We start from the raw sequence: 26,962 nt of genomic DNA, 5'->3' as shown, positions 1-26,962 counted from the left end.
CTCCCACAGGGTTCAGTATTAATCAGTGAGACTCCCACAGGGTTCAGTGTTAATCAGTGAGACTCCCACAGGGTTCAGTGTTAATCAGTGAGACTCCCACAGGGTTCAGTCTTAATCAGTGAGACTCCCATAGGGTTCAGAATTAATCAGTGAGACTCCCTTAGGGTTCATGTGTTAATCAGAGAGACTCCCACAGGGTTCAGTGTTAATCAGTGAGACTCCCAAAGGGTTCAGTATTAATCAGTGAGACTCCCATAGGGTTCATGTGTTAATCAGTGAGACCCCCACAGGGTTCAGTGTTAATCAGTGACACTCCCACAGGGCTAAGTGTTAATCAGTGAGACTCCCATAGGGTTAAGTGTTAATCAGTGAGACTCCCACAGGGTTCACTATTAATCAGTGAGACTCCCATAGGGTTCAGTATTAATCACTGAGACTCACATAGGGTTCATGTGTTAATCAGTGAGACTCCCACAGGGTTCAGTGTTAATCAGTGAGACTCCCACAGGGCTAAGTGTTAATCAGTGAGATTCCCATATGGTTCAGTGTTAATCAGTGAGACTCCCACAGGGTTCAGTGTTAATTAGTGAGACTCCCACAAGGTTCAGTATTAATCAGTGAGACTCCCATAGGGTTCATGTGTTAATCAGTGAGACTCCCACAGGGTTCATTGTTAATCGGTGAGACTCCCACAGGGCTAAGTGTTAATCAGTGAGACTCCCATAGGGTTCAGTGTTAATCAGTGAGACTCCCACAGGGTTCAGTGTTAATCAGTGAGACTCCCACAGGGTTCAGTCTCAATCAGTGTGACTCCCATAGGGTTCAGTATTAATCAGTGAGACTCCCAGAGGGTTCATGTGTTAATCAGTGAGACTCCCACAGGGTTCAGTGTTAATCAGTGACACTCCCACAGGGCTAAGTGTTAATCAGTGAGACTCACATAGGGTTAAGTGTTAATCAGTGAGACTCCCACAGGGTTCAGTCTTAATCAGTGAGACTCCCACAGGGTTCAGTGTTAATCAGTGAGACTCCCACAGGGTTCAGTGTTAATCAGTGAGACTCCCACAGGGTTCATTGTTAATCAGTGAGACTCCCATAGAGTTCAGTGTTAATCAGTGAGACTACCATAGGGTTCAGTATTAATCAGTGAGACTACCACAGGGTTCAGTGTTAATCAGTGAGACTCCCACAGGGTTCAGTATTAATCAGTGAGACTTCCATAGGGTTGAGTGTTAATCAGTGAGACTCCCATAGGGTTCAGTGTTAATCAGTGAGACTCCCATATGGTTCAGTGTTAATCAGTGAGACTCCCATAGGGTTCAGTGTTCATCAGTGAGACTCCCACAGGGTTCAGTATTAATCAGTGAGACTCCCACAGGGCTCAGTGTTAATCAGTGAGACTCCCACAGGGTTCAGTGTTAATCGGTGAGACTCCCACAGGGCTAAGTGTTAATCAGTGAGACTCCCATAGGATTCAGTGTTAATCAGTGAGACTCCCATAGGGTTCAGTATTAATCAGTGAGACTCCCATAGGGTTCATGTGTTAATCAGTGAGACTCCCACAGGGTTCAGTGTTAATCAGTGACACTCCCATAGGGCTAAGTGTTAATCAGTGAGACTCCCATAGGGTTAAGTGTTAATCAGTGAGACTCCAACAGGGTTCAGTCTTAATCAGTGAGACTCCCACATGGTTCAGTGTTAATCAGTGAGACTCCCACAGGGTTCAGTGTTAATCAGTGAGACTCCCACAGGGTTCAGTGTTAATCAGTGACACTCCCACAGGGCTAAGTGTTAATCAGTGAGACTCCCATAGGGTTAAGTGTTAATCAGTGAGACTCCAACAGGGTTCAGTCTTAATCAGTGAGACTCCCACAGGGTTCAGTGTTAATCAGTGAGACTCCCACAGGGTTCAGTGTTAATCAGTGACACTCCCACAGGGTTAAGTGTTAATCAGTGAGACTCCCATAGGGTTCAGTGTTAATCAGTGAGACTCCCACAGGGTTCATTGTTAATCAGTGAGACTCCCATAGGGTTCAGTGTTAATCAGTGAGACTCCCACAGGTTTCAGTGTTAATCAGTGAGACTCCCATAGGGTTCAGTGTTAATCAGTGAGACACTCATAGGGTCCAGTATTAATCAGTGAGACTCCCATAGGGTTCATGTGTTAATCAGTGAGACTCCCACAGGGTTCAGTGTTAATCAGTGAGACTCCCACAGGGCTCAGTGTTAATCAGTGAGACTCCCATATGGTTCAGTGTTAATCAGTGAGACTCCCACAGGGTTCAGTCTTAATCAGTGAGACTCCCACAGGGTTCAGTGTTAATCAGTGAGACTCCCACAGGGTTCAGTATTAATCAGTGAGACTCCCTTAGGGTTCATGTGTTAATCAGTGAGACTCCCACAGGGTTCAGTGTTAATCAGTGAGCCTCCCACAGGGTTCATTGTTAATCAGTGAGACTCCCACAGGGTTCAGTATTAATCAGTGAGACTCCCACAGGGTTCAGTGTTAATCAGTGAGACTCCCACAGGGTTCAGTGTTAATCAGTGACACTCCCACAGGGCTAAGTGTTAATCAGTGAGACTCCCATAGGGTTAAGTGTTAATCAGTGAGACTCCAACAGGGTTCAGTCTTAATCAGTGAGACTCCCACAGGGTTCAGTGTTAATCAGTGAGACTCCCACAGGGTTCAGTGTTAATCAGTGACACTCCCACAGGGCTAAGTGTTAATCAGTGAGACTCCCATAGGGTTCAGTGTTAATCAGTGAGACTCCCACAGGGTTCATTGTTAATCAGTGAGACTCCCATAGGGTTCAGTGTTAATCAGTGAGACTCCCACAGGTTTCAGTGTTAATCAGTGAGACTCCCATAGGGTTCAGTGTTAATCAGTGAGACACTCATAGGGTCCAGTATTAATCAGTGAGACTCCCATAGGGTTCATGTGTTAATCAGTGAGACTCCCACAGGGTTCAGTGTTAATCAGTGAGACTCCCACAGGGTTCAGTATTAATCAGTGAGACTCCCTTTGGGTTCATGTGTTAATCAGTGAGACTCCCACAGGGTTCAGTGTTAATCAGTGAGCCTCCCACAGGGTTCATTGTTAATCAGTGAGACTCCCACAGGGTTCAGTATTAATCAGTGAGACTCCCACAGGGTTCAGTGTTAATCAGTGAGACTCCCATAGGGTTCAGTGTTAATCAGTGAGACACTCATAGGGTCCAGTATTAATCAGTGAGACTCCCATAGGGTTCATGTGTTAATCAGTGAGAATCCCACAGGGTTCAGTGTTAATCAGTGAGACTCCCACAGGGCTCAGTGTTAATCAGTGAGACTCCCATATGGTTCAGTGTTAATCAGTGAGACTCCCACAGGGTTCAGTCTTAATCAGTGAGACTCCCACAGGGTTCAGTGTTAATCAGTGAGACTCCCACAGGGTTCAGTATTAATCAGTGAGACTCCCTTAGGGTTAATGTGTTAATCAGTGAGACTCCCACAGGGTTCAGTGTTAATCAGTGAGCGTCCCACAGGGTGCAGTGTTAATCAGTGAGACTCCCACAGGGTTCAGTATTAATCAGTGAGACTCCCACAGGGTTCAGTGTTAATCAGTGAGACTCCCACAGGGTTCAGTATTAATCAGTGAGACTCCCATAGCGTTCATGTGTTAATCAGTGAGACTCCCGCAGGGTTCAGTGTTAATCGGTGAGACTCCCACAGGGCTAAGTGTTAATCAGTGAGACTCCCATAGGGTTCAGTGTTAATCAGTGAGACTCCTACAGGGTTCAGTGTTAATCAGTGAGACTCCCACAGGGTTCAGTCTCAATCAGTGAGACTCCCATAGGGTTCAGTATTAATCAGTGAGACTCCCATAGGGTTCACGTGTTAATCAGTGAGACTCCCACAGGGTTCAGTGTTAATCAGTGACACTCCCACAGGGCTAAGTGTTAGTCAGTGAGACTCCCATAGGGTTAAGTGTTAATCAGTGAGACTCCCACAGGGTTCAGTCTTAATCAGTGAGACTCCCACAGGGTTCAGTGTTAATCAGTGAGACTCCCACAGGGTTCAGTGTTAATCAGTGAGACTCCCACAGGGTTCAGTGTTAATCAGTGACACTCCCACAGGGCTAAGTGTTAATCAGTGAGACTCCCATAGGGTTCAGTGTTAATCAGTGAGACTCCCACAGGGTTCATTGTTAACCAGTGAGACTCCCATAGAGTTCAGTGTTAATCAGTGAGACTCCCATAGGGTTCAGTGTTAATCAGTGAGACTACCACAGGGTTCAGTGTTAATCAGTGAGACTCCCACAGGGTTCATTGTTAATCAGTGAGACTCCCACAGGGTTCAGTGTTAATCAGAGACACTCCCACAGGGCTAAGTGTTAATCAGTGAGACTCCCATAGGGTTCAGTGTTAATCAGTGAGACTCCCACAGGGCTAAGTGTTAATCAGTGAGACTCCCATAGAGTTCAGTGTTAATCAGTGAGACTCCCATAGGGTTCAGTCTTAATCAGTGAGACTCCCACAGGGTTAAGTGTTAATCAGTGAGACCCTCATAGAGTTCAGTGTTAATCAGTGAGACTCCCACATGGTTCAGTGTTAATCAGTGAGACTCCCATAGGGTTCAGTATTATTCAGTGAGACTCCCATAGGGTTCATGTGTTAATCAGTGAGACTCCCACAGGGTTCAGTGTTAATCAGTGAGACTCCCACAGGGTTCAGTCTCAATCAGTGAGACTCCCATAGGGTTCAGTATTAATCAGTGAGACTCCCATAGGGTGCACGTGTTAATCAGTGAGACTCCCACAGGGCTAAGTGTTAGTCAGTGAGACTCCCATAGGGTTAAGTGTTAATCAGTGAGACTCCCACAGGGTTCAGTCTTAATCAGTGAGACTCCCACAGGGTTCAGTGTTAATCAGTGAGACTCCCACAGGGTTCAGTGTTAATCAGTGAGACTCCCACAGGGTTCAGTGTTAATCAGTGACACTCCCACAGGGCTAAGTGTTAATCAGTGAGACTCCCATAGGGTTCAGTGTTAATCAGTGAGACTCCCACAGGGTTCATTGTTAATCAGTGAGACTCCCATAGAGTTCAGTGTTAATCAGTGAGACTCCCATAGGGTTCAGTGTTAATCAGTGAGACTACCACAGGGTTCAGTGTTAATCAGTGAGACTCCCACAGGGTTCATTGTTAATCAGTGAGACTCCCACAGGGTTCAGTGTTAATCAGAGACACTCCCACAGGGCTAAGTGTTAATCAGTGAGACTCCCATAGGGTTCAGTGTTAATCAGTGAGACTCCCACAGGGTTCATTGTTAATCAGTGAGACTCCCATAGAGTTCAGTGTTAATCAGTGAGACTCCCATAGGGTTCAGTCTTAATCAGTGAGACTCCCACAGGGTTAAGTGTTAATCAGTGAGACCCTCATAGAGTTCAGTGTTAATCAGTGAGACTCCCACAGGGTTCAGTGTTAATCAGTGAGACTCCCACAGGGTTCAGTATTAATCAGTGAGACTCCCTTAGGGTTCATGTGTTAATCAGTGAGACTCCCACAGGGTTCAGTGTTAATCAGTGAGCCTCCCACAGGGTTCATTGTTAATCAGTGAGACTCCCACAGGGTTCAGTATTAATCAGTGAGACTCCCACAGGGTTCATTGTTAATCAGTGAGACTCCCACAGGGTTCAGTATTAATCAGTGAGACTCCCACAGGGTTCAGTGTTAATCAGTGAGACTCCCATAGGGTTCAGTGTTAATCAGTGAGACTCTCATAGGGTCCAGTATTAATCAGTGAGACTCCCATAGGGTTCATGTGTTAATCAGTGAGACTCCCACAGGGCTCAGTGTTAATCAGTGAGACTCCCATATGGTTCAGTGTTAATCAGTGAGACTCCCACAGGGTTCAGTCTTAATCAGTGAGACTCCCACAGGGTTCAGTGTTAATCAGTGAGACTCCCACAGGGTTCAGTATTAATCAGTGAGACTCCCTTAGGGTTCATGTGTTAATCAGTGAGACTCCCACAGGGTTCAGTGTTAATCAGTGAGCGTCCCACAGGGTGCAGTGTTAATCAGTGAGACTCCCACAGGGTTCAGTATTAATCAGTGAGACTCCCACAGGGTTCAGTGTTAATCAGTGAGACTCCCACAGGGTTCAGTATTAATCAGTGAGACTCCCATAGCGTTCATGTGTTAATCAGTGAGACTCCCGCAGGGTTCAGTGTTAATCGGTGAGACTCCCACAGGCTAAGTGTTAATCAGTGAGACTCCCATAGGGTTCAGTGTTAATCAGTGAGACTCCTACAGGGTTCAGTGTTAATCAGTGAGACTCCCACAGGGTTCAGTCTCAATCAGTGAGACTCCCATAGGGTTCAGTATTAATCAGTGAGACTCCCATAGGGTTCACGTGTTAATCAGTGAGACTCCCACAGGGTTCAGTGTTAATCAGTGACACTCCCACAGGGCTAAGTGTTAGTCAGTGAGACTCCCATAGGGTTCAGTGTTAATCAGTGACACTCCCACAGGGCTAAGTGTTAATCAGTGAGACTCCCATAGGGTTCAGTGTTAATCAGTGAGACTCCCACAGGGTTCATTGTTAACCAGTGAGACTCCCATAGAGTTCAGTGTTAATCAGTGAGACTCCCATAGGGTTCAGTGTTAATCAGTGAGACTACCACAGGGTTCAGTGTTAATCAGTGAGACTCCCACAGGGTTCATTGTTAATCAGTGAGACTCCCACAGGGTTCAGTGTTAATCAGAGACACTCCCACAGGGCTAAGTGTTCATCAGTGAGACTCCCATAGGGTTCAGTGTTAATCAGTGAGACTCCCACAGGGCTAAGTGTTAATCAGTGAGACTCCCATAGAGTTCAGTGTTAATCAGTGAGACTCCCATAGGGTTCAGTCTTAATCAGTGAGACTCCCACAGGGTTAAGTGTTAATCAGTGAGACCCTCATAGAGTTCAGTGTTAATCAGTGAGACTCCCACATGGTTCAGTGTTAATCAGTGAGACTCCCATAGGGTTCAGTATTATTCAGTGAGACTCCCATAGGGTTCATGTGTTAATCAGTGAGACTCCCACAGGGTTCAGTGTTAATCAGTGAGACTCCCACAGGGTTCAGTCTCAATCAGTGAGACTCCCATAGGGTTCAGTATTAATCAGTGAGACTCCCATAGGGTGCACGTGTTAATCAGTGAGACTCCCACAGGGTTCAGTGTTAATCAGTGACACTCCCACAGGGCTAAGTGTTAGTCAGTGAGACTCCCATAGGGTTAAGTGTTAATCAGTGAGACTCCCACAGGGTTCAGTCTTAATCAGTGAGACTCCCACAGGGTTCAGTGTTAATCAGTGAGACTCCCACAGGGTTCAGTGTTAATCAGTGAGACTCCCACAGGGTTCAGTGTTAATCAGTGACACTCCCACAGGGCTAAGTGTTAATCAGTGAGACTCCCATAGGGTTCAGTGTTAATCAGTGAGACTCCCACAGGGTTCATTGTTAATCAGTGAGACTCCCATAGAGTTCAGTGTTAATCAGTGAGACTCCCATAGGGTTCAGTGTTAATCAGTGAGACTACCACAGGGTTCAGTGTTAATCAGTGAGACTCCCACAGGGTTCATTGTTAATCAGTGAGACTCCCACAGGGTTCAGTGTTAATCAGAGACACTCCCACAGGGCTAAGTGTTAATCAGTGAGACTCCCATAGGGTTCAGTGTTAATCAGTGAGACTCCCACAGGGTTCATTGTTAATCAGTGAGACTCCCATAGAGTTCAGTGTTAATCAGTGAGACTCCCATAGGGTTCAGTCTTAATCAGTGAGACTCCCACAGGGTTAAGTGTTAATCAGTGAGACCCTCATAGAGTTCAGTGTTAATCAGTGAGACTCCCACAGGGTTCAGTGTTAATCAGTGAGACTCCCATAGGGTTCAGTGTTAATCAGTGAGACTCCCATAGGGTTCAGTATTATTCAGTGAGACTCCCATAGGGTTCATGTGTTAATCAGTGAGACTCCCACAGGGTTCAGTGTTAATCAGTGAGACTCCCACAGGGCTAAGTGTTCATCAGTGAGACTCCCATAGGGTTCAGTGTTAATCAGTGAGACTCCCACAGGGTTCATTGTTAATCAGTGAGACTCCCACAGGGTTCAGTCTTAATCAGTGAGACTCCCACAGGGTTCAGTGTTAATCAGTGAGACTCCTACAGGGTTCAGTGTTAATCAGTGAGACCCCCACAGGGTTCAGTGTTAATCAGTGAGACTCCCATAGGGTTCAGTGTTCATCAGTGAGACTTCCATTGGGTTGAGTGTTAATCAGTGAGACTCCCACAGGTTTCAGTGTTAATCAGTGAGACTCCCATAGGGTTCAGTGTTAATCAGTGAGACTCCCACAGGGCTCAGTGTTAATCAGTGAGACTCCCATATGGTTCAGTGTTAATCAGTGAGACTCCCACAGGGTTCAGTCTTAATCAGTGAGACTCCCACAGGGTTCAGTGTTAATCAGTGACACTCCCACAGGGCTAAGTGTTAGTCAGTGAGACTCCCATAGGGTTAAGTGTTAATCAGTGAGACTCCCACAGGGTTCAGTCTTAATCAGTGAGACTCCCACAGGGTTCAGTGTTAATCAGTGAGACTCCCACAGGGTTCAGTGTTAATCAGTGAGACTCCCACAGGGTTCAGTGTTAATCAGTGACACTCCCACAGGGCTAAGTGTTAATCAGTGAGACTCCCATAGGGTTCAGTGTTAATCAGTGAGACTCCCACAGGGTTCATTGTTAACCAGTGAGACTCCCATAGAGTTCAGTGTTAATCAGTGAGACTCCCATAGGGTTCAGTGTTAATCAGTGAGACTACCACAGGGTTCAGTGTTAATCAGTGAGACTCCCACAGGGTTCATTGTTAATCAGTGAGACTCCCACAGGGTTCAGTGTTAATCAGAGACACTCCCACAGGGCTAAGTGTTAATCAGTGAGACTCCCATAGGGTTCAGTGTTAATCAGTGAGACTCCCACAGGGCTAAGTGTTAATCAGTGAGACTCCCATAGAGTTCAGTGTTAATCAGTGAGACTCCCATAGGGTTCAGTCTTAATCAGTGAGACTCCCACAGGGTTAAGTGTTAATCAGTGAGACCCTCATAGAGTTCAGTGTTAATCAGTGAGACTCCCACATGGTTCAGTGTTAATCAGTGAGACTCCCATAGGGTTCAGTATTATTCAGTGAGACTCCCATAGGGTTCATGTGTTAATCAGTGAGACTCCCACAGGGTTCAGTGTTAATCAGTGAGACTCCCACAGGGTTCAGTCTCAATCAGTGAGACTACCATAGGGTTCAGTATTAATCAGTGAGACTCCCATAGGGTGCACGTGTTAATCAGTGAGACTCCCACAGGGTTCAGTGTTAATCAGTGACACTCCCACAGGGCTTATTGTTAATCAGTGAGACTCCCATAGGGTTCAGTGTTAATCAGTGAGACTCCCACAGGGTTCATTGTTAATCAGTGAGACTCCCATAGAGTTCAGTGTTAATCAGTGAGACTCCCATAGGGTTCAGTGTTAATCAGTGAGACTACCACAGGGTTCAGTGTTAATCAGTGAGACTCCCACAGGGTTCATTGTTAATCAGTGAGACTCTCACAGGGTTCAGTGTTAATCAGAGGCACTCCCACAGGGCTAAGTGTTAATCAGTGAGACTCCCATAGGGTTCAGTGTTAATCAGTGAGACTCCCACAGGGTTCATTGTTAATCAGTGAGACTCCCATAGAGTTCAGTGTTAATCAGTGAGACTCCCATAGGGTTCAGTCTTAATCAGTGAGACTCCCACAGGGTTAAGTGTTAATCAGTGAGACCCTCATAGAGTTCAGTGTTAATCAGTGAGACTCCCACAGGGTTCAGTGTTAATCAGTGAGACTCCCACAGGGTTCAGTATTAATCAGTGAGACTCCCTTAGGGTTCATGTGTTAATCAGTGAGACTCCCACAGGGTTCAGTCTTAATCAGTGAGCCTCCCACAGGGTTCATTGTTAATCAGTGAGACTCCCACAGGGTTCAGTATTAATCAGTGAGACTCCCACAGGGTTCAGTGTTAATCAGTGAGACTCACATAGGGTTCAGTGTTAATCAGTGAGACACTCATAGGGTCCAGTATTAATCAGTGAGACTCCCATAGGGTTCATGTGTTAAACAGTGAGACTCCCACAGGGTTCAGTGTTAATCAGTGAGACTCCCACAGGGCTCAGTGTTAATCAGTGAGACTCCCATATGGTTCAGTGTTAATCAGTGAGACTCCCACAGGGTTCAGTCTTAATCAGTGAGACTCCCACAGGGTTCAGTGTTAATCAGTGAGACTCCCACAGGGTTCAGTATTAATCAGTGAGACTCCCTTAGGGTTCATGTGTTAATCAGTGAGACTCCCACAGGGTTCAGTGTTAATCAGTGAGCGTCCCACAGGGTGCAGTGTTAATCAGTGAGACTACCACAGGGTTCAGTATTAATCAGTGAGACTCCCACAGGGTTCAGTGTTAATCAGTGAGACTCCCACAGGGTTCAGTATTAATCAGTGAGACTCCCATAGCGTTCATGTGTTAATCAGTGAGACTCCCGCAGGGTTCAGTGTTAATCGGTGAGACTCCCACAGGGCTAAGTGTTAATCAGTGAGACTCCCATAGGGTTCAGTGTTAATCAGTGAGACTCCTACAGGGTTCAGTGTTAATCAGTGAGACTCCCACAGGGTTCAGTCTCAATCAGTGAGACTCCCATAGGGTTCAGTATTAATCAGTGAGACTCCCATAGGGTTCACGTGTTAATCAGTGAGACTCCCACAGGGTTCAGTGTTAATCAGTGACACTCCCACAGGGCTAAGTGTTAGTCAGTGAGACTCCCATAGGGTTAAGTGTTAATCAGTGAGACTCCCACAGGGTTCAGTCTTAATCAGTGAGACTCCCACAGGGTTCAGTGTTAATCAGTGAGACTCCCACAGGGTTCAGTGTTAATCAGTGAGACTCCCACAGGGTTCAGTGTTAATCAGTGACACTCCCACAGGGCTAAGTGTTAATCAGTGAGACTCCCATAGGGTTCAGTGTTAATCAGTGAGACTCCCACAGGGTTCATTGTTAACCAGTGAGACTCCCATAGAGTTCAGTGTTAATCAGTGAGACTCCCATAGGGTTCAGTGTTAATCAGTGAGACTACCACAGGGTTCAGTGTTAATCAGTGAGACTCCCACAGGGTTCATTGTTAATCAGTGAGACTCCCACAGGGTTCAGTGTTAATCAGAGACACTCCCACAGGGCTAAGTGTTAATCAGTGAGACTCCCATAGGGTTCAGTGTTAATCAGTGAGACTCCTACAGGGCTAAGTGTTAATCAGTGAGACTCCCATAGAGTTCAGTGTTAATCAGTGAGACTCCCATAGGGTTCAGTCTTAATCAGTGAGACTCCCACAGGGTTAAGTGTTAATCAGTGAGACCCTCATAGAGTTCAGTGTTAATCAGTGAGACTCCCACATGGTTCAGTGTTAATCAGTGAGACTCCCATAGGGTTCAGTATTATTCAGTGAGACTCCCATAGGGTTCATGTGTTAATCAGTGAGACTCCCACAGGGTTCAGTGTTAATCAGTGAGACTCCCACAGGGTTCAGTCTCAATCAGTGAGACTCCCATAGGGTTCAGTATTAATCAGTGAGACTCCCATAGGGTGCACGTGTTAATCAGTGAGACTCCCACAGGGTTCAGTGTTAATCAGTGACACTCCCACAGGGCTAAGTGTTAGTCAGTGAGACTCCCATAGGGTTAAGTGTTAATCAGTGAGACTCCCACAGGGTTAAGTGTTAATCAGTGAGACCCTCATAGAGTTCAGTGTTAATCAGTGAGACTCCCACAGGGTTCAGTGTTAATCAGTGAGACTCCCACAGGGTTCAGTATTAATCAGTGAGACTCCCTTAGGGTTCATGTGTTAATCAGTGAGACTCCCACAGGGTTCAGTGTTAATCAGTGAGCCTCCCACAGGGTTCAGTATTAATCAGTGAGACTCCCTTAGGGTTCATGTGTTAATCAGTGAGACTCCCACAGGGTTCAGTGTTAATCAGTGAGCCTCCCACAGGGTTCATTGTTAATCAGTGAGACTCCCACAGGGTTCAGTATTAATCAGTGAGACTCCCACAGGGTTCAGTGTTAATCAGTGAGACTCACATAGGGTTCAGTGTTAATCAGTGAGACACTCATAGGGTCCAGTATTAATCAGTGAGACTCCCATAGGGTTCATGTGTTAAACAGTGAGACTCCCACAGGGTTCAGTGTTAATCAGTGAGACTCCCACAGGGCTCAGTGTTAATCAGTGAGACTCCCATATGGTTCAGTGTTAATCAGTGAGACTCCCACAGGGTTCAGTCTTAATCAGTGAGACTCCCACAGGGTTCAGTGTTAATCAGTGAGACTCCCACAGGGTTCAGTATTAATCAGTGAGACTCCCTTAGGGTTCATGTGTTAATCAGTGAGACTCCCACAGGGTTCAGTGTTAATCAGTGAGCGTCCCACAGGGTGCAGTGTTAATCAGTGAGACTACCACAGGGTTCAGTATTAATCAGTGAGACTCCCACAGGGTTCAGTGTTAATCAGTGAGACTCCCACAGGGTTCAGTATTAATCAGTGAGACTCCCATAGCGTTCATGTGTTAATCAGTGAGACTCCCGCAGGGTTCAGTGTTAATCGGTGAGACTCCCACAGGGCTAAGTGTTAATCAGTGAGACTCCCATAGGGTTCAGTGTTAATCAGTGAGACTCCTACAGGGTTCAGTGTTAATCAGTGAGACTCCCACAGGGTTCAGTCTCAATCAGTGAGACTCCCATAGGGTTCAGTATTAATCAGTGAGACTCCCATAGGGTTCACGTGTTAATCAGTGAGACTCCCACAGGGTTCAGTGTTAATCAGTGACACTCCCACAGGGCTAAGTGTTAGTCAGTGAGACTCCCATAGGGTTAAGTGTTAATCAGTGAGACTCCCACAGGGTTCAGTCTTAATCAGTGAGACTCCCACAGGGTTCAGTGTTAATCAGTGAGACTCCCACAGGGTTCAGTGTTAATCAGTGAGACTCCCACAGGGTTCAGTGTTAATCAGTGACACTCCCACAGGGCTAAGTGTTAATCAGTGAGACTCCCATAGGGTTCAGTGTTAATCAGTGAGACTCCCACAGGGTTCATTGTTAACCAGTGAGACTCCCATAGAGTTCAGTGTTAATCAGTGAGACTCCCATAGGGTTCAGTGTTAATCAGTGAGACTACCACAGGGTTCAGTGTTAATCAGTGAGACTCCCACAGGGTTCATTGTTAATCAGTGAGACTCCCACAGGGTTCAGTGTTAATCAGAGACACTCCCACAGGGCTAAGTGTTAATCAGTGAGACTCCCATAGGGTTCAGTGTTAATCAGTGAGACTCCTACAGGGCTAAGTGTTAATCAGTGAGACTCCCATAGAGTTCAGTGTTAATCAGTGAGACTCCCATAGGGTTCAGTCTTAATCAGTGAGACTCCCACAGGGTTAAGTGTTAATCAGTGAGACCCTCATAGAGTTCAGTGTTAATCAGTGAGACTCCCACATGGTTCAGTGTTAATCAGTGAGACTCCCATAGGGTTCAGTATTATTCAGTGAGACTCCCATAGGGTTCATGTGTTAATCAGTGAGACTCCCACAGGGTTCAGTGTTAATCAGTGAGACTCCCACAGGGTTCAGTCTCAATCAGTGAGACTCCCATAGGGTTCAGTATTAATCAGTGAGACTCCCATAGGGTGCACGTGTTAATCAGTGAGACTCCCACAGGGTTCAGTGTTAATCAGTGACACTCCCACAGGGCTAAGTGTTAGTCAGTGAGACTCCCATAGGGTTAAGTGTTAATCAGTGAGACTCCCACAGGGTTCAGTCTTAATCAGTGAGACTCCCACAGGCTTCAGTGTTAATCAGTGAGACTCCCACAGGGTTCAGTGTTAATCAGTGAGACTCCCACAGGGTTCAGTGTTAATCAGTGACACTCCCACAGGGCTAAGTGTTAATCAGTGAGACTCCCATAGGGTTCAGTGTTAATCAGTGAGACTCCCACAGGGTTCATTGTTAATCAGTGAGACTCCCATAGAGTTCAGTGTTAATCAGTGAGACTCCCATAGTGTTCAGTGTTAATCAGTGAGACTACCACAGGGTTCAGTGTTAATCACTGAGACTCCCACAGGGTTCATTGTTAATCAGTGAGACTCCCACAGGGTTCAGTGTTAATCAGAGACACTCCCACAGGGCTAAGTGTTAATCAGTGAGACTCCCATAGGGTTCAGTGTTAATCAGTGAGACTCCCACAGGGTTCATTGTTAATCAGTGAGACTCCCATAGAGTTCAGTGTTAATCAGTGAGACTCCCATAGGGTTCAGTCTTAATCAGTGAGACTCCCACAGGGTTAAGTGTTAATCAGTGAGACCCTCATAGAGTTCAGTGTTAATCAGTGAGACTCCCACAGGGTTCAGTGTTAATCAGTGAGACTCCCATAGGGTTCAGTGTTAATCAGTGAGACTCCCATAGGGTTCAGTATTATTCAGTGAGACTCCCATAGGGTTCATGTGTTAATCAGTGAGACTCCCACAGGGTTCAGTGTTAATCAGTGAGACTCCCACAGGGCTAAGTGTTCATCAGTGAGACTCCCATAGGGTTCAGTGTTAATCAGTGAGACTCCCACAGGGTTCATTGTTAATCAGTGAGACTCCCACAGGGTTCAGTCTTAATCAGTGAGACTCCCACAGGGTTCAGTGTTAATCAGTGAGACTCCTACAGGGTTCAGTGTTAATCAGTGAGACTCCCACAGGGTTCAGTGTTAATCAGTGAGACTCCCATAGGGTTCAGTGTTCATCAGTGAGACTTCCATTGGGTTGAGTGTTAATCAGTGAGACTCCCACAGGTTTCAGTGTTAATCAGTGAGACTCCCATAGGGTTCAGTGTTAATCAGTGAGACACTTATAGGGTCCAGTATTAATCAGTGAGACTCCCTTAGGGTTCATGTGTTAATCAGTGAGACTCCCACAGGGTTCAGTGTTAATCAGTGAGACTCCCACAGGGCTCAGTGTTAATCAGTGAGACTCCCATATGGTTCAGTGTTAATCAGTGAGACTCCCACAGGGTTCAGTCTTAATCAGTGAGACTCCCACAGGGTTCAGTGTTAATCAGTGAGACTCCCACAGGGTTCAGTATTAATCAGTGAGACTCCCACAGGGTTCAGTGTTAATCAGTGAGACTCCCACAGGGTTCAGTATTAATCAGTGAGACTCCCATAGGGTTCATGTGTTAATCAGTGAGACTCCCACAGGGTTCAGTGTTAATTGGTGAGACTCCCAAAGGGCTAAGTGTTAATCAGTGAGACTCCCACAGGGTTCAGTGTTAATCAGTGAGACTCCCACAGGGTTCAGTCTCAATCAGTGAGACTCCCATAGGGTTCAGTATTAATCAGTGAGACTCCCATAGGGTTCATGTGTTAATCAGTGAGACTCCCGCAGGGTTCAGTGTTAATCAGTGACACTCCCACAGGGCTAAGTGTTAATCAGTGAGACTCCCATAGGGTTAAGTGTTAATCAGTGAGACTCCCACAGGGTTCAGTCTTAATCAGTGAGACTCCCACAAGGTTCAGTGTTAATCAGTGAGACTCCCACAGGGTTCAGTGTTAATCAGTGAGACTCCCACAGGGTTCAGTGTTAATCAGTGACACTCCCACAGGGCTAAGTGTTAATCAGTGAGACTCCCATAGGGTTCAGTGTTAATCAGTGAGACTCCCACAGCGTTCATTGTTAATCAGTGAGACTCTTATAGAGTTCAGTGTTAATCAGTGAGACTCCCATAGGGTTCAGTGTTAATCAGTGAGACTACCACAGGGTTCAGTGTTAATCAGTGAGACTCCCACAGGGTTCATTGTTAATCAGTGAGACTCCCATATGGTTCAGTGTTAATCAGTGAGACTCCCACAGGGTTCAGTGTTAATCAGTGAGACTCCCACAGGGTTCAGTATTAATCAGTGAGACTCCCATAGGGTTCATGTGTTAATCAGTGAGACTCCCACAGGGTTCAGTGTTAATCAGTGAGACTCCCACATGGTTAATTGTTAATCAGTGAGACTCCCATAGGGTTCAGTGTTAATCAGTGAGACTCCCACAGGTTTCAGTGTTAATCAGTGAGACTCCCACAGGGTTCATGTGTTAATCAGTGAGACTCCCATATGGTTCAGTGTTAATCAGTGAGACTCCCACAGGGTTCAGTCTTAATCAGTGAGACTCCCACAGGGTTCAGTGTTAATCAGTGAGACTCCCACAGGGTTCAGTATTAATCAGTGAGACTCCCACAGGGTTCAGTGTTAATCAGTGAGACTCCCACAGGGTTCAGTATTAATCAGTGAGACTCCCATAGGGTTCATGTGTTAATCAGTGAGACTCCCACAGGGTTCAGTGTTAATCGGTGAGACTCCCAAAGGGCTAAGTGTTAATCAGTGAGACTCCCACAGGGTTCAGTGTTAATCAGTGAGACTCCCACAGGGTTCATTGTTAATCAGTGAGACTCCCATAGAGTTCAGTGTTAATCAGTGAGACTCCCATAGGGTTCAGTCTTAATCAGTGAGACTCCCACAGGGTTAAGTGTTAATCAGTGAGACCCTCATAGAGTTCAGTGTTAATCAGTGAGACTCCCACAGGGTTCAGTGTTAATCAGTGAGACTCCCATAGGGTTCAGTGTTAATCAGTGAGACTCCCATAGGGTTCAGTATTATTCAGTGAGACTCCCATAGGGTTCATGTGTTAATCAGTGAGACTCCCACAGGGTTCAGTGTTAATCAGTGAGACTCCCACAGGGCTAAGTGTTCATCAGTGAGACTCCCATAGGGTTCAGTGTTAATCATTGAGACTCCCACAGGGTTCATTGTTAATCAGTGATACTCCCACAGGGTTCAGTCTTAATCAGTGAGACTCCCACAGGGTTCAGTGTTAATCAGTGAGACTCCTACAGGGTTCAGTGTTAATCAGTGAGACTCCCACAGGGTTCAGTGTTAATCAGTGAGACTCCCATAGGGTTCAGTGTTCATCAGTGAGACTTCCATTGGGTTGAGTGTTAATCAGTGAGACTCCCACAGGTTTCAGTGTTAATCAGTGAGACTCCCATAGGGTTCAGTGTTAATCAGTGAGACACTTATAGGGTCCAGTATTAATCAGTGAGACTCCCATAGGGTTCATGTGTTAATCAGTGAGACTCCCACAGGGTTCAGTGTTAATCAGTGAGACTCCCACAGGGTTCAGTATTAATCAGTGAGACTTCCATAGGGTTCATGTGTTAATCAGTGAGACTCCCACAGGGTTCAGTGTTAATTGGTGAGACTCCCAAAGGGCTAAGTGTTAATCAGTGAGACTCCCACAGGGTTCAGTGTTAATCAGTGAGACTCCCACAGGGTTCAGTCTCAATCAGTGAGACTCCCATAGGGTTCAGTATTAATCAGTGAGACTCCCATAGGGTTCATGTGTTAATCAGTGAGACTCCCGCAGGGTTCAGTGTTAATCAGTGACACTCCCACAGGGCTAAGTGTTAATCAGTGAGACTCCCATAGGGTTAAGTGTTAATCAGTGAGACTCCCACAGGGTTCAGTCTTAATCAGTGAGACTCCCACAGGGTTCAGTGTTAATCAGTGAGACTCCCACAGGGTTCAGTGTTAATCAGTGAGACTCCCACAGGGTTCAGTGTTAATCAGTGACACTCCCACAGGGCTAAGTGTTAATCAGTGAGACTCCCATAGGGTTCAGTGTTAATCAGTGAGACTCCCACAGCGTTCATTGTTAATCAGTGAGACTCTTATAGAGTTCAGTGTTAATCAGTGAGACTCCCATAGGGTTCAGTGTTAATCAGTGAGACTACCACAGGGTTCAGTGTTAATCAGTGAGACTCCCACAGGGTTCATTGTTAATCAGTGAGACTCCCATATGGTTCAGTGTTAATCAGTGAGACTCCCACAGGGTTCAGTGTTAATCAGTGAGACTCCCACAGGGTTCAGTATTAATCAGTGAGACTCCCATAGGGTTCATGTGTTAATCAGTGAGACTCCCACAGGGTTCAGTGTTAATCAGTGAGACTCCCACATGGTTAATTGTTAATCAGTGAGACTCCCATAGGGTTCAGTGTTAATCAGTGAGACTCCCACAGGTTTCAGTGTTAATCAGTGAGACTCCCACAGGGTTCATGTGTTAATCAGTGAGACTCCCATATGGTTCAGTGTTAATCAGTGAGACTCCCACAGGGTTCAGTCTTAATCAGTGAGACTCCCACAGGGTTCAGTGTTAATCAGTGAGACTCCCACAGGGTTCAGTATTAATCAGTGAGACTCCCACAGGGTTCAGTGTTAATCAGTGAGATTCCCACAGGGTTCAGTATTAATCAGTGAGACTCCCATAGGGTTCATGTGTTAATCTGTGAGACTCCCACAGGGTTCAGTGTTAATCGGTGAGACTCCCAAAGGGCTAAGTGTTAATCAGTGAGACTCCCACAGGGTTCAGTGTTAATCAGTGAGACTCCCACAGGGTTCAGTCTCAATCAGTGAGACTCCCATAGGTTTCAGTATTAATCAGTGAGACTCCCATAGGGTTCATGTGTTAATCAGTGAGACTCCCACAGGGTTCAGTGTTAATCAGTGACACTCCCACAGGGCTAAGTGTTAATCAGTGAGACTCCCATAGGGTTAAGTGTTAATCAGTGAGACTCCCACAGGGTTCAGTCTTAATCAGTGAGACTCCCACAGGGTTCAGTGTTAATCAGTGAGACTCCCACAGGGTTCAGTGTTAATCAGTGAGACTCCCACAGGGTTCAGTGTTAATCAGTGACACTCCCACAGGGCTAAGTGTTAATCAGTGAGACTCCCATAGGGTTCAGTGTTAATCAGTGAGACTCCCACAGCGTTCATTGTTAATCAGTGAGACTCCCACAGGGTTCAGTGTTAATCAGTGGGACTACCACAGGGTTCAGTGTTAATCAGTGAGACTCCCACAGGGTTCATTGTTAATCAGTGAGACTCCCATAGAGTTCAGTGTTAATCAGTGAGACTCCCATAGGGTTCAGTCTTAATCAGTGAGACTCCCACAGGGTTCATGTGTTAATCAGTGAGACTCCCACAGGGTTCAGTGTTAATCAGTGAGACTCCCACAGGGCTAAGTGTTAATCAGTGAGACTCCCATAGGGTTCAGTGTTAATCAGTGAGACTCCCACAGGGTTCAGTGTTAATCAGTGAGACTCCCACAGGGTTTAGTCTTAATCAGTGAGACTCCCATAGGGTTCAGTATTAATCAGTTAGACTCCCATAGGGTTCATGTGTTAATCAGTGAGACTCCCACAGGGTTCAGTGTTAATCAGTGAGACTCCCACAGTGCTAAGTGTTAATCAGTGAGACTCCCATAGGGTTCAGTGTTAATCAGTGAGACTCCCACAGGGTTCAGTGTTAATCAGTGAGACTCCCACAGGGTTCAGTCTTAATCAGTGAGACTCCCATAGGGTTCAGTATTAATCAGTGAGACTCCCATAGGGTTCATGTGTTAATCAGTGAGACTCCCACATGGTTCAGTGTTAATCAGTGACACTCCCACAGGACTAAGTGTTAATCAGTGAGACTCCCATATGGTTCAGTGTTAATCAGTGAGACTCCCACAGGGTTCAGTATTAATCAGTGAGACTCCCATAGGGTTCATGTGTTAATCAGTGAGACTCCCACAGGGTTCAGTGTTAATCAGTGAGACTCCCACAGGGCTAAGTGTTAATCAGTGAGACTCCCATAGGGTTCACTGTTAATCAGTGAGACTCCCACAGGGTTCAGTGTTAATCAGTGAGACTCCCACAGGGTTCAGTGTTAATCAGTGACACTCCCACAGGGCTAAGTGTTAATCAGTGAGACTCCCATAGGGTTCAGTGTTAATCAGTGAGACTCCCACAGCGTTCATTGTTAATCAGTGAGACTCCCACAGGGTTCAGTGTTAATCAGTGGGACTACCACAGGGTTCAGTGTTAATCAGTGAGACTCCCACAGGGTTCATTGTTAATCAGTGAGACTCCCATAGAGTTCAGTGTTAATCAGTGAGACTCCCATAGGGTTCAGTCTTAATCAGTGAGACTCCCACAGGGTTCATGTGTTAATCAGTGAGACTCCCACAGGGTTCAGTGTTAATCAGTGAGACTCCCACAGGGCTAAGTGTTAACCAGTGAGACTCCCATAGGGTTCAGTGTTAATCAGTGAGACTCCCACAGGGTTCAGTGTTAATCAGTGAGACTCCCACAGGGTTTAGTCTTAATCAGTGAGACTCCCATAGGGTTCAGTATTAATCAGTGAGACTCCCATAGGGTTCATGTGTTAATCAGTGAGACTCCCACAGGGTTCAGTGTTAATCAGTGAGACTCCCACAGTGCTAAGTGTTAATCAGTGAGACTCCCATAGGGTTCAGTGTTAATCAGTGAGACTCCCACAGGGTTCAGTGTTAATCAGTGAGACTCCCACAGGGTTCAGTCTTAATCAGTGAGACTCCCATAGGGTTCAGTATTAATCAGTGAGACTCCCATAGGGTTCATGTGTTAATCAGTGAGACTCCCACATGGTTCAGTGTTAATCAGTGACACTCCCACAGGACTAAGTGTTAATCAGTGAGACTCCCATATGGTTCAGTGTTAATCAGTGAGACTCCCACAGGGTTCAGTATTAATCAGTGAGACTCCCATAGGGTTCATGTGTTAATCAGTGAGACTCCCACAGGGTTCAGTGTTAATCAGTGAGACTCCCACAGGGCTAAGTGTTAATCAGTGAGACTCCCATAGGGTTCGGTGTTAATCAGTGAGACTCCCACAGGGTTTAGTGTTAATCAGTGAGACTCCCACAGGGTTCAGTCTTAATCAGTGAGACTCCCATAGGGTTCAGTATTAATCAGTGAGACTCCCATAGGGTTCATGTGTTAATCAGTGAGACTCCCACAGGGTTCAGTGTTAATCAGTGACACTCCCACAGGACTAAGTGTTAATCAGTGAGACTCCCATAAGGTTCAGTGTTAATCAGTGAGACTCCCACAGGGTTCATTGTTAATCAGTGAGACTCCCATAGAGTTCAGTGTTAATCAGTGATACTCCCATAGGGTCCAGTCTTAATCAGTGAGACTCCCACAGGGTTCAGTGTTAATCAGTGAGACCCCCATAGAGTTCAGTGTTAATCAGTGAGACTCCCATAGGGTTCAGTGTTAATCAGTGAGACTCCCATAGGGTTCAGTATTAATCAGTGAGACTCCCACAGGGTTCAGTGTTAATCAGTGAGACTCCCACAGGGCTAAGTGTTCATCAGTGAGACTCCCATAGGGTTCAGTGTTAATCAGTGAGACTCCCACAGGGTTCAGTGTTAATCAGTGAGACTCCCACAGGGTTCAGTCTTAATCAGTGAGACTCCCACAGGGTTCAGTGTTAATCAGTGAGACTCCCACAGGGTTCAGTGTTAATCAGTGAGACTCCCCCAGGGTTCAGTGTTAATCAGTGAGACTCCCACAGGGTTAATTGTTAATCAGTGAGACTCCCATAGGGTTCAGTGTTAATCAGTGAGACTCCCACAGTGTTCATGTGTTAATCAGTGAGACTCCCATAGAGTTCAGTGCTAATCAGTGAGACTCCCACAGGGTTCAGTGTTAATCAATGAGACTCCCATAGGGTTCAGTGTTCATCAGTGAGACTTCCATAGGGTTGCGTGTTAATCAGTGAGAGTCCCATAGGGTTCAGTGTTAATCAGTGAGACTCCCACAGGTTTCAGTGTTAATCAGTGAGACTCCCATATGCTTCAGTGTTAATCAGTGAGACTCCCATAGGGTTCAGTATTAATCAGTGAGACTCCCATAGGGTTCATGTATTAATCAGTGAGACTCCCACAGGGTTCAGTGTTAATCAGTGAGACTCCCACAGGGCTAAGTGTTAATCAGTGAGACTCCCAAAGGGTTGAGTGTTAATCAGTGAGACTCCCATAGGGTTCAGTGTTAATCAGTGAGCTCCCACAGATTTCAGTGTTAATCAGTGGACTCCCATAGGCTTCAGTGTTAATCAGTGAGACTCCCATAGGGTTCAGTATTAATCAGTGAGACTCCCATAGGGTTCATGTGTTAATCAGTGAGACTCCCACAGGGTTCAGTGTTAATCAGTGAGACTCCCACAGGGTTCAGTGTTAATCAGTGAGACTCCCACACGGTTCAGTCTTAATCAGTGAGACTCCCATAGGGTTCAGAATTAATCAGTGAGACTCCCATAGGGTTCATGTGTTAATCAGAGAGACTCCCACAGGGTTCAGTGTTAATCAGTGACACTCCCACAGGGCTAAGTGTTAATCAGTGAGACTCCCATAGGGTTCAGTGTTAATCAGTGAGACTCCCATTGGGTTCAGTGTTAATCAGTGAGACTCCCACAGGGTTCAGTGTTAATCAGTGAGACTCCCACAGGGTTCATTGTTAATCAGTGAGACTCCCACAGGGTTCAGTGTTAATCAGAGACACTCCCACAGGGCTAAGTGTTAATCAGTGAGACTCCCATAGGGTTCAGTGTTAATCAGTGAGACTCCCACAGGGTTCATTGTTAATCAGTGACACTCCCATAGAGTTCAGTGTTAATCAGTGAGACTCCCATAGGGTTCAGTGTTAATCAGTGAGACTCCCACAGGGTTCATTGTTAATCAGTGAGACTCCCATAGAGTTCAGTGTTAATCAGTGAGACTCCCATAGGGTTCATTCTTAATCAGTGAGACTCCCACAGGGTTCATGTGTTAATCAGTGAGACTCCCACAGGGTTCAGTGTTAATCAGTGAGACTCCCACAGGGCTAAGTGTTAATCAGTGAGACTCCCATAGGGTTCAGTGTTAATCAGTGAGACTCCCACAGGGTTCAGTGTTAATCAGTGAGACTCCCACAGGGTTCAGTCTTAATCAGTGAGACTCCCACAGGATTCAGTGTTAATCAGTGAGACTCCCACAGGGTTCAGTGTTAATCAGTGAGACTCCCACAGGGTTCAGTGTTAATCAGTGAGACTCCCACAGGGTTAATTGTTAATCAGTGAGACTCCCATAGGGTTCAGTGTTGATCAGTGAGACTCCCACAGTGTTCATGTGTTAATCAGTGAGACTCCCATAGGGTTCAGTGTTAATCAGTGAGACTCCCACAGGGTTCAGTGTTAATCAGTGAGACCCCCATAGAGTTCAGTGCTAATCAGTGAGACTCCCACAGGGTTCAGTGTTAATCAATGAGACACCCATAGGGTTCAGTGTTCATCAGTGAGAATTCCATAGGGTTGAGTGTTAATCAGTGAGACTCCCATAGGGTTCAGTGTTAATCAGTGAGACTCCCACAGGTTTCAGTGTTAATCAGTGAGACTCCCATAGGCTTCAGTGTTAATCAGTGAGACTCCCATAGGGTTCAGTATTAATCAGTGAGTCTCCCATAGGGTTCATGTGTTAATCAGTGAGACTCCCACAGGGTTCAGTGTTAATCAGTGAGACTCCCACAGGGCTAAGTGTTAATCAGTGAGACTCCCATAGGGTTCAGTGTTAATCAGTGAGACTCCCACAGGGTTCAGTGTTAATCAGTGAGACTCCCACAGGGTTCAGTCTTAATCAGTGAGACTCCCATAGGGTTCAGAATTAATCAGTGAGACTCCCATAGGGTTCATTTGTTAATCAGAGAGACTCCCACAGGGTTCAGTGTTAATCAGTGAGACTCCCATATGCTTCAGTGTTAATCAGTGAGACTCCCATAGGGTTCAGTATTAATCAGTGAGACTCCCATAGGGTTCATGTATTAATCAGTGAGACTCCCACAGGGTTCAGTGTTAATCAGTGAGACTCCCACAGGGCTAAGTGTTAATCAGTGAGACTCCCATAGGGTTGAGTGTTAATCAGTGAGACTCCCATAGGGTTCAGTGTTAATCAGTGAGCTCCCACAGATTTCAGTGTTAATCAGTGGACTCCCATAGGCTTCAGTGTTAATCAGTGAGACTCCCATAGGGTTCAGTATTAATCAGTGAGACTCCCATAGGGTTCATGTGTTAATCAGTGAGACTCCCACAGGGTTCAGTGTTAATCAGTGAGACTCCCACAGGGTTCAGTGTTAATCAGTGAGACTCCCACACGGTTCAGTCTTAATCAGTGAGACTCCCATAGGGTTCAGAATTAATCAGTGAGACTCCCATAGGGTTCATGTGTTAATCAGAGAGACTCCCACAGGGTTCAGTGTTAATCAGTGACACTCCCACAGGGCTAAGTGTTAATCAGTGAGACTCCCATAGGGTTCAGTGTTAATCAGTGAGACTCCCATAGGGTTCAGTGTTAATCAGTGAGACTCCCACAGGGTTCAGTGTTAATCAGTGAGACTCCCACAGGGTTCATTGTTAATCAGTGAGACTCCCACAGGGTTCAGTGTTAATCAGAGACACTCCCACAGGGCTAAGTGTTAATCAGTGAGACTCCCATAGGGTTCAGTGTTAATCAGTGAGACTCCCACAGGGTTCATTGTTAATCAGTGAGACTCCCATAGAGTTCAGTGTTAATCAGTGAGACTCCCATAGGGTTCATTCTTAATCAGTGAGACTCCCACAGGGTTCATGTGTTAATCAGTGAGACTCCCACAGGGTTCAGTGTTAATCAGTGAGACTCCCACAGGGCTAAGTGTTAATCAGTGAGACTCCCATAGGGTTCAGTGTTAATCAGTGAGACTCCCACAGGGTTCAGTGTTAATCAGTGAGACTCCCACAGGGTTCAGTCTTAATCAGTGAGACTCCCACAGGATTCAGTGTTAATCAGTGAGACTCCCACAGGGTTCAGTGTTAATCAGTGAGACTCCCACAGGGTTCAGTGTTAATCAGTGAGACTCCCACAGGGTTAATTGTTAATCAGTGAGACTCCCATAGGGTTCAGTGTTGATCAGTGAGACTCCCACAGTGTTCATGTGTTAATCAGTGAGACTCCCATAGGGTTCAGTGTTAATCAGTGAGACTCCCATAGGGTTCAGTGTTAATCAGTGAGACCCCCATAGAGTTCAGTGCTAATCAGTGAGACTCCCACAGGGTTCAGTGTTAATCAATGAGACACCCATAGGGTTCAGTGTTCATCAGTGAGACTTCCATAGGGTTGAGTGTTAATCAGTGAGACTCCCATAGGGTTCAGTGTTAATCAGTGAGACTCCCACAGGTTTCAGTGTTAATCAGTGAGACTCCCATAGGCTTCAGTGTTAATCAGTGAGACTCCCATAGGGTTCAGTATTAATCAGTGAGTCTCCCATAGGGTTCATGTGTTAATCAGTGAGACTCCCACAGGGTTCAGTGTTAATCAGTGAGACTCCCACAGGGCTAAGTGTTAATCAGTGAGACTCCCATAGGGTTCAGTGTTAATCAGTGAGACTCCCACAGGGTTCAGTGTTAATCAGTGAGACTCCCACAGGGTTCAGTCTTAATCAGTGAGACTCCCATAGGGTTCAGAATTAATCAGTGAGACTCCCATAGGGTTCATTTGTTAATCAGAGAGACTCCCACAGGGTTCAGTGTTAATCAGTGAGACTCCCATAGGGTTCAGTATTAATCAGTGAGACTCCCATAGGGTTCATGTGTTAATCAGTGAGACTCCCACAGGGTTCAGTGTTAATCAGTGACACTCCCACAGGGCTAAGTGTTAATCAGTGAAACTCCCATAGGGTTAAGTGTTAATCAGTGAGACTCCCACAGGGTTCACTATTAATCAGTGAGACTCCCATAGGGTTCAGTATTAATCACTGAGACTCACATATGGTTCATGTGTTAATCAGTGAGACTCCCACAGGGCTAAGTGTTAATCAGTGAGATTCCCATATGGTTCAGTGTTAATCAGTGAGACTCCCACAGGGTTCAGTGTTAATTAGTGAGACTCCCACAAGGTTCAGTATTAATCAGTGAGACTCCCATAGGGTTCATGTGTTAATCAGTGAGACTCCCACAGGGTTCATTGTTAATCGGTGAGACTCCCACAGGGCTAAGTGTTAATCAGTGAGACTCTCATAGGGTTCAGTGTTAATCAGTGAGACTCCCACAGGGTTCAGTGTTAATCAGTGAGACTCCCACAGGGTTCAGTCTCTATCAGTGTGACTCCCATAGGGTTCAGTATTAATCAGTGAGACTCCCATAGGGTTCAGTGTTAATCAGTGAGACTCCCACAGGGTTCATTGTTAATCAGTGAGACTCCCATAGAGTTCAGTGTTAATCAGTGAGACTCCCATAGGGTTCATTCTTAATCAGTGAGACTCCCACAGGGTTCATGTGTTAATCAGTGAGACTCCCACAGGGTTCAGTGTTAATCAGTGAGACTCCCACAGGGCTAAGTGTTAATCAGTGAGACTCCCATAGGGTTCAGTGTTAATCAGTGAGACTCCCACAGGGTTCAGTGTTAATCAGTGAGACTCCCACAGGGTTCAGTCTTAATAAGTGAGACTCCCACAGGGTTCAGTGTTAATCAGTGAGACTCCCACAGGGTTCAGTGTTAATCAGTGAGACTCCCACAGGGTTCAGTGTTAATCAGTGAGTCTCCCACAGGGTTAATTTTTAATCAGTGAGACTCCCATAGGGTTCAGTATTAATCAGTGAGTCTCCCATAGGGTTCATGTGTTAATCAGTGAGACTCCCACAGGGTTCAGTGTTAATCAGTGAGACTCCCACAGGGCTAAGTGTTGATCAGTGAGACTCCCACAGTGTTCATGTGTTAATCAGTGAGACTCCCATAGGGTTCAGTGTTAATCTGTGAGACTCCCACAGGGTTCAGTGTTAATCAGTGAGACCCCCATAGAGTTCAGTGCTAATCAGTGAGACTCCCACAGGGTTGAGTGTTAATCAATGAGACACCCATAGGGTTCAGTGTTCATCAGTGAGACTTCCATAGGGTTGAGTGTTAATCAGTGAGACTCCCATAGGGTTCAGTGTTAATCAGTGAGACTCC

Source organism: Petromyzon marinus, unplaced genomic scaffold (assembly GCF_048934315.1).
Source record: "Petromyzon marinus isolate PM22_M1 ecotype Great Lakes invasive population unplaced genomic scaffold, UKy_Petmar_22M1.pri1.0 PM_Scaffold_9, whole genome shotgun sequence".
Classification (NCBI taxonomy): Eukaryota; Metazoa; Chordata; class Hyperoartia; order Petromyzontiformes; family Petromyzontidae; genus Petromyzon; species Petromyzon marinus.
The sequence above is the reverse complement of the archived record's forward strand: the minus strand, read 5'-3'. Positions refer to the sequence as shown.